Genomic DNA, 13410 nt, shown 5'->3' on the forward strand with positions numbered 1-13410 from the left:
CCGCAACTCAATCCAGTAGGTATTAATGTATCCCCACTGTATGGACCAAAGTACAGAGAGGTTATATCACGTATCCGAAGTTACAGAACTAGCAAGTGGCAGACCCAGGAGTTGGATGTAAGCAATCTGACTTCAGCCGAGGCACTCATAACCACGGTGCTATGCTACCTCGCCCTGGCTGAAAGCAGCAGGTCTTGAGCACCTGGATGAAGAATTTCAGAAATATGTAGGAATTTATACGTATTTTATATGCATTCTAACAGGCTAGGTTTGGGAGTGGGAATGGAGTATTTTCAAGATGAGAGACCGTGGCAAATGAAAGGCTGGAGGTGAGATGAGCCGATGGCCTCTGCTGTATTGGAGAATAAGATTGTATTGATGAGTTGGAGCTGAATTATTTCTCAAAATGTAGCATATTATCATCTCATTAAGAATCTTTAATAGGATAGGCTATAGGGAACCCCTGAAGATTCAGAGTTAGGAAAGATGTTGAGAAGTGGGTATGAAACATGGGAAGAATGAATTAACAAGGTTATGGAGCATGCCTAAGAGGATAAAGTCCAAGTAAGATGAAAACCCAACCAACCAACCAACCAAAAGATGCTTGATGATAGTTTAGATGAAAACAATGTAGTTAAATCTCATGTTTTTGAGTCTGATGGACTGGGAGAGAGTGTGGGTGCCTTTAGAATCAGAATTTTGAGTTGGAAGGGACTTTGGAAATAATTGAGTCCAGTTCATTTAATCAATAGGACAAGGAAAACCAAGACCCAGGAGATTGTCCCAGGTCACGTGGGCAGATGTGGGGGAGTTAGGGCTAGAACCCTGTTGTCCACCATTGGTCTAGAGTGTTGCCATGATATTGATCTTCTACAGATTGGCTGACATTTGCTAGAATTTACAGCATTGCTTTAGTAAGTGGATGCCATGTGGATGGTCTGTGTGTGAGGCATATGAGGCATTCAGGACCGTACTTTCTGAAGTCATGACCAGCTATGTGACTGAGATGGGAAGCTGAGAAGAGTAGTCACTTTGGGAGAAACTTACCAGATCATTTCTTGGTGGGAAAGGCAGAAGAAGGGTGCAGATGGTGATTCTGAGCTCACAGTTTCTCCTAATGTAGAAAAAGGATGTCAGCTGTGTTAAAGTTTGTTCTCAGAAGTTAGCAGATTCGGATGGATATTGATTGAAACCAGTTTATTTTGAAGGAAGAGCATTTTTCTTTTCATTTCCAGAGATTCAGATATTATGCATGCAATTTTATTAAGAATTGATATTTATTTTATTAAGAATTGATAATTATTCACCTAGAAACTGTAAAAAAATTCACTTTTATTTAGAGAGTATGCTAATGAATGATTTTCTCTATATCCTGATAATTTTTTATAACCCTCTGTTGAATTTCTGATACATTTTCTCTTTTGAGATAGAGTCAGAGGATAGCAATGTGTAATGTGGCTCTACAGGATTAATTTATTCTACATAGAAGCCTCAGGGTTTAAAACACTTTATAATTTAATATGTATTCCATATTTAATTGAAGTTACAAGTTCTATGCTAAAATAACTCAAGATAAGATAGTCCACATTAACATGAAAGTTTTCATTTAGCGTGTGTTGATGGGAATTTGGGCACTGATTTTTCTTTATGGGAAGGAAAAACCTTTTTTACCTCACGCTGTGAACTTTATAAATTCTCACATAAAAACATATTCCTGATGGGAGCCTAATTGTTGTAAAGCCATGAGAACTACAAATTTGATTGTGTGTGTTTAAATGTATTTCTTTTCTTGACCATTGAGGGAAACTCTCCTTTCTACACTGAAATTAAATCTATCATTTGATCCCTTCCTCTTGTAGCTGATAACATCTCTCTCTTGTTAAAAGCATTTTTTAATAGCAGAGGGGTTGTTTCCTCATCATACAAAATTCATGAAAGATAAGAGAAAAAGAAAACTGAAATAAGGTAGTAACAATTGCCATATAAATTTTTAATAAAAGATTTAAGCTTCTGAGCCTCCTCCAAACTTAGAAAAAGAACAAAGCTTCAAATGTAGAACAGCATTTCTTTCCAATGATAAACCTCATGTCTGTGGACAGTCCTTTTCCCTTGGGAGCCTCAGTAAAGCAAACAATTTACTTTTCATGGGTGCATCTTAAGAGGAAATATGTTCCTTTTGAAACAATTCATTTGAGAATTATTTAACTTGGATTTTGGTCCTGTTACTTTTGTAGCATAAAATAATACGCTTTTTTTCAGAAAATTTTTTTCAGGATTGATTTAATTTACCATGTGTTAATTAGAAGAATTCTTTATAATTTTATAATCAATGTCATTTAGAAGAAAATAATATAAAAGTTGTCTGGATAACTTAAGCAGGGAAGCTTCCTAAATGAGAGGTGAAAATATTAGCTCGTATATGATTAGGAAAAAATAGAAATGCTTGTTTCTAAAAGGATATGATTAAAAATGTATTCTCACTAAAGTGAAACATTCTCTTTTAATGTATTAGCAAGGCTGGGTAGATATTCTTTTTTTTAAAAAATTATGTTTTTAATTGAAATATAGTTGATTTACGATGTGTGTTAGTCGCTGGTATACAGCAAATGTTTCACATATGTATATGTGAATAAGAATATGTATATATTCTTTTTCAGATTCTTTTCCGTTATATTTTATTACAAGATATTGAATATAATTCCCCGTGCTATACAGTAGGAACTTGTTTTTTATTTTATATACAGTAGTTTTTATCTGCTAAGTAGATATCCTTTTAAGTACTGTATTTTTCTTGAAAAAAATAATTTTCCTGGTTAAATACAATCCATTTAATTAAAAGTGACAAAACTTGTTTGGTTTTTTAAAAGAGCCTAAAAGCGATTTGCTCTTGCTCTTAATATATGGGTGGGAAAGTGCAAGATGGCACCAGAGAGCCCTGCCAAAATTGAGCCCAGTTCTCTGAGTCTATCACCCCATCCTTCTTGAAATTCTCTTCTATCTTGATCTCTGAGATACAGTGCAACTTGGATATTGGAGGAAAGAAAGAAGTAAAGTATTTTTTGTGCTGCTTGTAGTCAGAGTCATTGATTTTAAATTTTCTTTTACAGGCTCAGAATTTGCCAAGGGTTTAGAGAGAGGCACAAATGGGGGAAGACTGTTTCTTGGTGGCAGGTGTCACTCTTCCTAGTAGCACCGTACTGAGGCCTCACAGGGTAAGACTATTTGTTTCAGCAGGTGACAGCATTAGAACTACAAGGGTCACGAGGACTTGGGAATGAGGGTTGAACACTGAGGTTTAATAGCAATGGGGGATCAGGAGTAGTCAGTGTCTTTGGTATTAGCAGAAAGAGAGGCTATTCAGGGGACTGGGGATATGATGTCACTGGCCCTGTGGCAATTTAACTGAATGTGGACGCCTTCACAATCAGAAGGTCTGATGCTGTTCTTAGCAGGTAGAGGAGAAAGTACAGCTTTGAGTTCAAATGTGAAATCAGAGTTCAAATATATGCATAGCCAAAAAGGCAATGGTAGCAATAGCACATGCAATTGATACAGTTAGGAAGTCTGCTTTATTCTGGATGAGTACACTCGTAAATCATTAGTCATTGAGCAAAGTCAGAGGGAGACTGTAAACTCCATGAAGATAAAGATTTTGTCTGTCTCATTTACCACGAATCTCCAGCATTAGAAAAGATGGGTGATCAATAAATACTTACTTAATAAATGACTTAATTGTTACAGACCAATTTGGAATCATAGAAGGGGAACAAATGGACTCAGATAAGTAAAATAAACTCCTAAAGCAGAATTGAGATGCTACCTCTATTGTAGATCTCCTCATTGCGGGGGAGGAGGGATTACGGCTCAACAAGACCACACCTATAAGACACCTATGGAATAGGCCTAAGTGAGTATTTTATGAAACATGTATAGTTTACCATTGAGCTGCTTCGATTATTTTTTGCTAATTTCTTTTATCTTCTACAGTCCAAATTTTAAAAGACATTTTGAACGCTCTGTAAGTCAGATATATTGAATGAGGGTTGGCCCTAACTGATTATCTGGAAGTCACTGCAGAAGCTATATGGCAGGGCTTTCTACTCAGCACCAGTCAGGGGCAGTTTTATAATGGGCAACCTCACAGGAACTAATGTTGAAGTAGTCCTCCAGTGGACACTGACCTGGATTGTGGTAATTCAGTGACAGCCCCACTGGGTCATCCATAGTGCCACTAACGATTTCTTCTCTAGCTTTTCTTTTTCTCTCCTTCCCTCAGTGTGAGCAGTCTCCTGAATCCCATTATAAGTTTCCAGTGAGCCTTTCCCTTGATTTCCTATCTATCTCTGTTTCAACTATTTCCTACTCTGATGACTCTCAACCCTAACATTCCCACCCTAATTCTCGCCCAAACACTAATCTCCTATCTTCTGATGTCTTCAGTAAAACTCATTTTGATATTCCTCAGTTCTTCTAACTACCCAGTTACGAAACCTCAGAATCCTTCTTAACTCTTCCCTTCATGTTGTCCCCACCAAGTTCAGCTGACTCTATAAAATGCTCCACAGCCACTCCCAAGTCTTGATTCTTTTCATCTTATGCCCAATTCAGTGCAATAAGTTCTTGTCTGGTCACCCAGATTCCTCAGTTTATCTTTTCCAAACATACTGCGGCCAGAGTTGTCTTCCTGAATTCCCACTCTGACCATATTTCTCTCCTATTCAAAGATTCCCAGTGGCTTCTTGTTACCCCATTCTATCTTGCCTTTGAGAACCTCCAAGATCTGGCCCCTCAGACAATCCAATACTGCCTCCTGATATGATCCCTCTGGTCCAGCCAGCCCCTTTTCTCTTTCCTTAGTCCTCCAAAAATAATTTGTTTGTTTTGAATGCTATGTTTTTGCTCATATTACTCTTCAGTTGTAAAGTCTTTTCTTGCTGAGGGTTTAAGTCAAGTCTTAACCTCTTGTATAAAGACTTTTAAATGGTTTCATTCTTCTTTGATCTTCCACTTTCTGATTCATGAATATGCTTATTATCTATGCCATTTTTTTGGTCACTGGACATTTTGAAATATTTAACTATTAAATATGTCTATTTAATCTTCTCCATTATACACGTTTAAAAAACAATAATATACATTTATTTCTTTATACATGTTTTAGTCCTCAACCTGGTGCCATATGAATATAAAGGAGCTCAATAAATATGTATGGACTTGATGGATACAGCTATGGTTTAATGGAAAGCAAACCCTATTTGGAGCTGCATATTTTGGATTTGCTTCTCAGCTCTGCTGCTCCCCAGCTAAGTGACAATGAGAAAGTCAGGAAACCCCACAGGTTCTCAAATTTTATTATTTTAAAGAATCACCTGGATATTTCATTCAATAGACGTAGAAATTATAGCGTCACAGAGCAAAATCTGAACAACTGAAAAGATACTCCTTTAGTTGATAACTGTTGAAACTGGTGATGAGTACATGGGGGTTTAGTAAAAGTTCTTTCTACTTCTACATAGGTTTGAAAATTTTCATAATAAATGGTCATCATCATCACCCTGGAGCACTAGTAAAAAATGCAGAAATTCGGATTCAATAGATTCCTAGATATGCCCCATAAATTCTGAGTTAGTGGTTTGAGGTGAGATTCAGGAATCTTGTTTTTTATAGTCAGGCTATTGTCAACATTGCTCTATCTCTCTGAACCTTTTTCCTGACCTGTAAAATTGGGACAGAACATCTTCTCCACAGATCTACTGTAAATGAAATAAGATGTGTAAAACATGTAGTTCAGTTCATGGCTCAAAATCAGAAGCCCACTATATGTTTAGAGTAACAGAATCCTGAGACCTCCCTGGTAGCGCAGTGGTTAAGAATCTGTCTGCCAATGCAGGGGACACGGGTTTGAGCCCTGGTCTGGGAAGATCCCACATGCCGCAGAGCAACTAAGCCCATGTGTCACAACTACTGAGCCCTGCATGCCACAACTACTGAAGCCCACAGGCCTAGAGCCCATGCTCCGCAACAAGAGAAGCCACTGCAATGAGAAGCCCGTGCACCACGACGGAGAGTAGCCCCCGCTCGCCACAACTAGAGAAATCCCGTGCGCAGCAACAAAGACCCAACACAGTCAAAAACAAATAAATAAATTTATTAAAAAAAAACCCCAGAATCCTGCACCCTTCAAGAAGGACTCCTGCTCTGATAAATGGCCAATGACCATTTATAACCCTGAAGATGAATTTAGGCGACCAACGCCAAGAATAAAAAGAATTTAAAAAGTGAAAGAATTTGATTAAGAGTAGTACTGACACATCCTCTCTTCTTTATGCTCTGCTAAGTGATTTGACCTCTTCTTGGAATGAACTGCAACCATATTTAATTTAAAGAGCTCAGATAAAACAAATTGTCAATAATCAGGGTATTTCATGGACGGTCTCACTAGACTGGCGACTAAGCTAATTTTCAACAGCTGGAAGAGCTTATCTCTCTCACACAAATCATGTATAGTTCAGCCATTATGGAGAAAATCGCTTTGAAAAACAAACAAACTACCCCTTCTAGAGTGAAGTATGATTTAGGCTTATTGAAAAAGAATTCTGAGACTTCTATAAGCATATTTTTATTTTAATGACATTTTTGTTTATAGTAATTGCTTATTAATAACTAAATAGATAACATTTACCACCACAATTGCACTAGGTATTTTATCTTCTTTAGCACTTTTGGAGTAATTTTGTTTTTTAATTGGATGAATCATACCATTTCTGAGCTATATTTGTCCTCTATCTTCTGCCACTACTACCCCCTAAACCTTCACTTTACTCCTTCTAGACTTCTTCTTACACTCTTCTCCAATTTTTTTAGAGAAAACTGTTTCAATAATGTAAAATCTAGGCAACAGAAGGTTAAATATGCACAAGAACGCTGGAAATAACATGAAAACTTTTTGTAGCTTAAGACTAGAGGTAGAACTGTCTATAATAATAGGTCCGAGACCACTTATTCACTTGTTCATTCATTCAATAAATATTTAGTGGGTTCTTGGGAATTCCCAGATGAACTAGACACCGTATTTCCTTAAGGACTCCTCTTAAAACCAACCATAAGACAAGGTAGAAATGACACTGGTGGGGATGGGTGAATGGTGGTTGTGGTGAGGCAAGGATGAGGTTGTCACTGATTACCAGGGCGGGTCCTCTGAGGAGTCAGCCTTTACCTGGGCTTACCAGAGTCTGATGCGGGCAGAGAAAGATGCCTCAGCCTAACTGAACCCTCCCACCCACTCATCATATGCGTAGGCTACAGATCTGGCTTAGGTTAGAGCCACATTTTGTGGCCACGGAGCATAGCAAGGCTTACATAGCTGTAGGAACTGAGTCCACAGGCAACACTAATTTAACAACTGCTCTGGTTTGCCACGGTGTGTAACTTGAATGAGATGCCAGTTTAGATTTAAATCCAGCTGCAAATTGACCATTGCTTAGCTCATTCCTGAAAGATCCTTTGAAGAAGTGGAATTCAGGGCTAGGGGCTTCTCCAGTTTATCTGCAGAGTCTGAGAATACTGTGGAGAACTTCCAGGTAGAAAAACTAGAGGGAAAGACAGATCAAACATAGACAATATCTTTAAACCTATATCTCCTTTGAATCTGTTTTCACAAGCAGCAAAATATTATCTCTATCTTTAAATGCAGGGAAGTGAAAAAGGGTAGTTAAGTCTGATTTCAAAAATAATTAGATTATTATGTAAGAGATACATGAGTCTTTCTTCACTGATAACTAGTTTCTGGCTCTTCAGAGGTAAACACTTTTTAATCTATAAAGAAACTATTGCCACTTTCATATATACTCTAAAAGGAGTTGCTAAAGAACTTTTAATCTCTGAATGTGAGAGATGTAATGAGAATGAAAAAGCAATTATGAGGCAGATATCTGCCATAAAATGTCTAAACCGGATGTGGTAGTGAGGAAAGACCTTTCTGTTCATCCTCATTCCAGTGCTGGAGACCCACTGGCTTTGGGTCAGCAGAATGACTCCTCTTCCTTTTCCTAAAAATTGAACTGGTAGCTTCAGTGGAGGTGTAGGGTCACAGTCATCCAGCATCCACATACAGATCACAGCACGCAGCTAGAAAGAGAAATTTCAGCCAGTGACCACATCTTCCCAGGCACTTTCAAATAAAAGACAGATCAAAATGAAAGGCACTGATAGGCAGCGAGCAGCAAAATCTCATTCACTTTGATTCAAGTAACTCAATTCCCCATCAGTGTGATGGAGAGAGGTTGGGAGACCATAGCCCTTGTGCTGGTATTGATCACTCATCTTCCCCAGTGGCCAGCACCCGCCCCTCTCCCATTGTATTATGAGAAATCTGAACCATTTAGTGCTGAAGCAGGGTAGCTTGGGAGGTGAGTGCTGATACAGGAGGAGGGGGGTTTGTTGTGAATTACCTTGATTAGTCAGGATTTTCAACACTTTGGAGTTTTTAATTAATGCCATCAACTCTTTTTGCTTCATCGAATTGCATGTGTCGACATTTTTGGGCCTGGGGGCACCCCAGAAGTTATTCCTGGTTCCTGTTACTTAGAGTGATTAAGTAGACAGAGGGGAAGGGACATAAAGGTGGAGATAGCAGGATTCTAGAAGATAATAGACTTCATTTAGCTGGCTGCTCTTCTAGGCCTACGGCAGACCTCAAGAAAAAGGTATTCTGTGTTTGGTTTATCTAGCAATCCTAGCTCGGTACGTGTTCATAAGTTTACTCTAGTTTCAACCACTATAAGCAGTTGATATTAAATATGAAAACAGCACTGCACAGAAAAATCTGGGGTCTCTGTGCCAACTATAACATCCTTGCCTTGTAGTGTTAACTAAATTTTCACAGAGATTTAGTATGGAACCCTGTGTCACTTTTATTCTGTATCCTCACATAAAATTCAAAAGAGTGTTTTTGCACTTAGAAAGTGCTAAATATTTATTAAATGTGGTAGGAAAATCAGATTTGATATATTGGCAGCGTTTTTGTTTTTGTTTTTTGGTAATGGACAGTAATCCCCCCTCCACCCTTTTTTTGGAAATGATTGTTCTTCCTATATTGTAATGACGTTTAAAATATACAAAAAAGCACTTGTCCTATTTTCTTCAGGTCTACCAATTTCATCCTCTTCTCTCTTTAAAATCATCTGAATTATTACTGTTCTCTCAACACTATGCTCTGATCTAAACAGCCCTGAATTTTAATTCCTGAAATACGTCAGCGAGGGGTGAAAACAAAGTTAGCAGAACACATGAGTTATTTCCTAAATCTAGGAACTTTCTGTAAGAACAACTTAAAAGTTATAGCCAGCAACAAACCAAACAGTTTGAAACAGAAGTAATTACTGTGTTTTCATTCTGATCGGATATGGTGTTCTTTTAGTGCTGCCGGTGTCTCCCTTTTGTGTTTGGGCAATAAAAACCAGATTATGATTTTATAGGTAACCTAATGCCACGATTACAGAATGGAACGTAAACTGTCTACAAATACATGAATGTGAGGATGTCTGTGTGTGCACATGTGTGAAGTTAATAAGGCAATTAGGTTTCCATTTTGGTGCTTTTTATTTTTTTAATAAATTTATTTATTCATTTATTTTTTGGCTACGTTGGGTCTTCGTTTCTGTGTGCCGGCTTTCTCTAGTTGCGGCGCGCGGGGGCTACTCTTTGTTATGGTGCGCGGGCTTCTCATTTGCGATGGCTTCTCTTTGTTGTGGAACACGGGCTCTAGGCACGCACGCAGGCTGCAGTAGTTGTGGCGCAGGGGCTTAGTTGCTCCGCGGCATGTGGGATCTTCCGGGACAAGGGCTGGAACCCGTGTCCCCTGCACTGGCAGGCGGATTCTTAACCACTGCGCCACCAGGGAAGTCCCTATTTTGGTGCTTTTTAGCATTCTCATGTCAGTTCCCAGAAAAGCTGGTTAACCTTTTTATTAAATCACTCCTGTCTTGTCAAAATGAGTCTGATGATCAAAAAAGATACCTACAGGTTTTCTAAACCACGGTGTTTCAAAACCTGATGTTAGTCTGAAGCATAACAAAACACAACAAAATAAAACAAAAGGGTTATAGTAGAAAAGAATAAATGGAATGCTTAACATTTTAAAAATAAAAAAATAGAATATTTAAGAATAAAAACAAAGATTTAAAATAACATTCTTTACCAAACAGATTTAGATTCTTTTCCTGATAGCTGAATAGCAGTAGGGGGGGGAATGTCATTTATGTAAATATTAAAACTGTACTTTAGTCATGAGTTTGCACAGGTGCGGAGCATCTAAAGTTGGTTATGTATAAAGCCATCTCATTGCAATCTGCTCTTGGGAATCTCTCTGTATAAATCTCTAGGGAGGCAGAATGGCATCATGTGTGGATGTGTCGATCACGTGTGGATCTTGGCATTAGGATGCTTGGGCTCCAATGCTGGTTCTGCCACTTACTGGCTGCTTGCATTTAGGAAAGATAGTTGAGCTTTCTTAGCCTGAGTTTCCTCATCCCTGAAATGAGGTAAATAATTGTACTTACCTCAGAGACGTTGAGAATCAAATAAAATAATGCACAGAATGTTCAATAGCTAGCTGTCAGTGCTCATAATATCTCAGTAAATAATAGCTGTTGTTGTTATCTGCTCTCAGGCATGAGGTATGAATTTAACTAAACGTTAACTTTTCCAGGGAGTTTTCAGTTGTGTGATAATGGATTTCAATTGTTAAAGAAAATTTAAACAAAAATCAGGGGGCTTTTTAATACTTCTGTAACTCTCTTCACATGGATAAAGCCAATCAGTCCTGCAGAATTGCTTTATTTTCCTAAGGACATTGTTGGTGGCAGGAATAAATCTGGGTGAAATGTGGAAATGGTAAAGGGAACTTTAGCCTTGCTGAGCTCCTCTCCCAGCATCACTATCATTGTATGATTTGCATCTTCTTCATCTCATTCATCAGTCCCTCCCTCTCTCCCTCTCTCCCTCCTTTCTTCCCTCCCTCCCTCTATCCCCTACTAGGTGCTAGGCATTGGAGATGTGACATGAATTAAATACAATCCCTGTTCCCAAGGAGCTCACAGGAGGGTCATGGTGCGGGTACAGGGAAGATGGTGGTAGTTGTGGTGTCAGACAAAGAGATAATTATTCTGCAAGGAACTTAGTATAATGATTGAGATATGCATAGAATTTGGAAACAGGAGCACCAAGGACTTCCCACAAAAGTTTCCTTACATTGGATTTTAATATTCACCATCGCGGTGTGAAGAACTCTCTCTTTGACAGTTTGTTTATATCAACATGCAAATGAAATTGAAATGTTTCCCAAATTAGATTAAGACCTTTAGTTACTCACAGGAATACATAACTATTTAGCTTTTCCCTGTAAGTTCGACCTTCTCAGTCATCTTTAAAACATAATGTGTACTTGAGTCACAGCTAATGTTTAACAATGGATGAATGTCTAAGCAGAGCTTGAGGGGTACAGCATGTTTAATTGAACCAGATTCTGAGAAGACACAGCTGAGGTGCAATTAACTTGGTGAATTAAACCTTTGGAGCCTCATTTTGTGTGTGTGTGTGTGTGTGTGTGTGTGTCCCGCAGAGAAAGGGGGAACAGTTGTATTTTCATTTATTTGCACATTAGTTACCTAATTAGTCCATCCCTTGTAACAAAAAGACTTAGGGTCATGTTCTTATGGTCCTTTTTAAGCTGCTTCTTGGGAAGCTGTTTGTGTCATAAATTATTTCTCGTAAATTTATTTTGTTAGATTCTAAGTGACATCTTGAAAAGGGACATTATTTTCATTGTTGTTGTTCTTATTACTATCAGGACTTAAACAGGTCAGAAGAGAAAAAATATCCTGAGATCCTAAAAAGATCCTGCTCAGTTGTACCTAAAAATCTTTAAGTTCACACTGAATTGGGAACATTTATTAAAAGAATGATTGTTATAGAAATCCCAATCTACCCCCATCCTATTTTCACAACGGCTTTGTGGTATTTATTTATTTATTCATTTTTGTTGCATCAGTTTTTATTTTTTAAAACATCTTTATTGGAGTATAATTGCTTTACAATGTTGTGTTAATTCTGCTGTATAACAAAGTGAATCAGCTATATGTATACATATATCCGCATATCCCCTCCCTCTTGCGTCTCCCTCCCTCCTTCCCTATCCCACCCCTCTAGGTCACAAAGCACCTAGATGATCTGCCTGTGCTATGCGGCTGCTTCCCACTAGCTATTTTATATTTGGTAGTGTATATATGTCAATGCCACTCTCTCACATTTAAAGCAGTATCAAATTACTAGAAACTTAAAGCCTGCATCCCTAATGTTTATGTGAAATCAACCAACATTTGATTGTAGTTGAAGAAAATTAACCTAACAGACGGAGAAGCGGATTTCAGTTTGCAGTATACAATATTTATTTTTGTGTGTTTTTAATTCTTTCCTATACTGATTTATCTTCAATATGCTTCAAAATGATGTGCCTCTTTTGTGTCATAAATTAAGAAATAAATAAGGAATAAGAAATTTGGGTTTCTCAATTTCTTGGTGGTAGATAAATCTTAGTGCTTTTCTAAACTTAGGAGTTGAAAGAATAAGAAGAAAAAATGGTACGGATTGAGCGACAACACAGATTCTAGCGAACAGTGGATTTACGTGGCGCTCACCAGCTTTACTTCAGTCATTTGGTACATTAGGACTGAGGCATAATCTAGTGAATTTTCTAATCCTTACTTTTCTGATTATCGTGTAATTTTGAACATGGAAAGAGACCTAGAATGTGACATCCATCATTTATTGTCTTTCCTGCAGCTCGGGATGCCACCCATCACATTTCCCTTTTGTATAAAGTGTAGGGCTGAGGCAATGATCCAAACCGCAGAGCCATGCTGGAGAGGAGCAGGTTGCCTGCTATGCTGGAGGGTCCAGAAATGCTAATGAGACACACAGGAAGCAACGGACCTTCCTTTCATGGGGCCCTGATACCTGGTGAAAGAAATACCGGTGTGAATAATTCCTGATCTTTTTGCTCTACCAGGAAGAGAGAACCGAAGGAGTAAAAACAGGCAACATAGCTCATTTGTTCATTCATTTACTCCCTCGACTAATATTTATTGAGTGCTTGTGGTGCACCAAGCACCAGGGTTGGTTCTGGGAATTTGAAGATGAATAAGTTATCACTCCTGCCTTCAAGGTGTTTCAGTCTAGCAGGGAGAAAGACATTTAAACCAGTAATTAAACTTGCTAAGGTAATTATTACAATGGGGAGCAGTTTCGAACAGAAACAGCATAGCTGTGGAGGCCAATGAAACTCAGGCTGTTACTGAGCTTTGTAACCGGGAGCAAGGTGATTAATGCCTTTGATCTTGGTTCTTCATCTAT

Source organism: Monodon monoceros, unplaced genomic scaffold (assembly GCF_005190385.1).
Source record: "Monodon monoceros isolate NGI ecotype Baffin Bay Population unplaced genomic scaffold, NGI_Narwhal_1 Super_Scaffold_18, whole genome shotgun sequence".
Classification (NCBI taxonomy): domain Eukaryota; kingdom Metazoa; phylum Chordata; class Mammalia; order Artiodactyla; family Monodontidae; genus Monodon; species Monodon monoceros.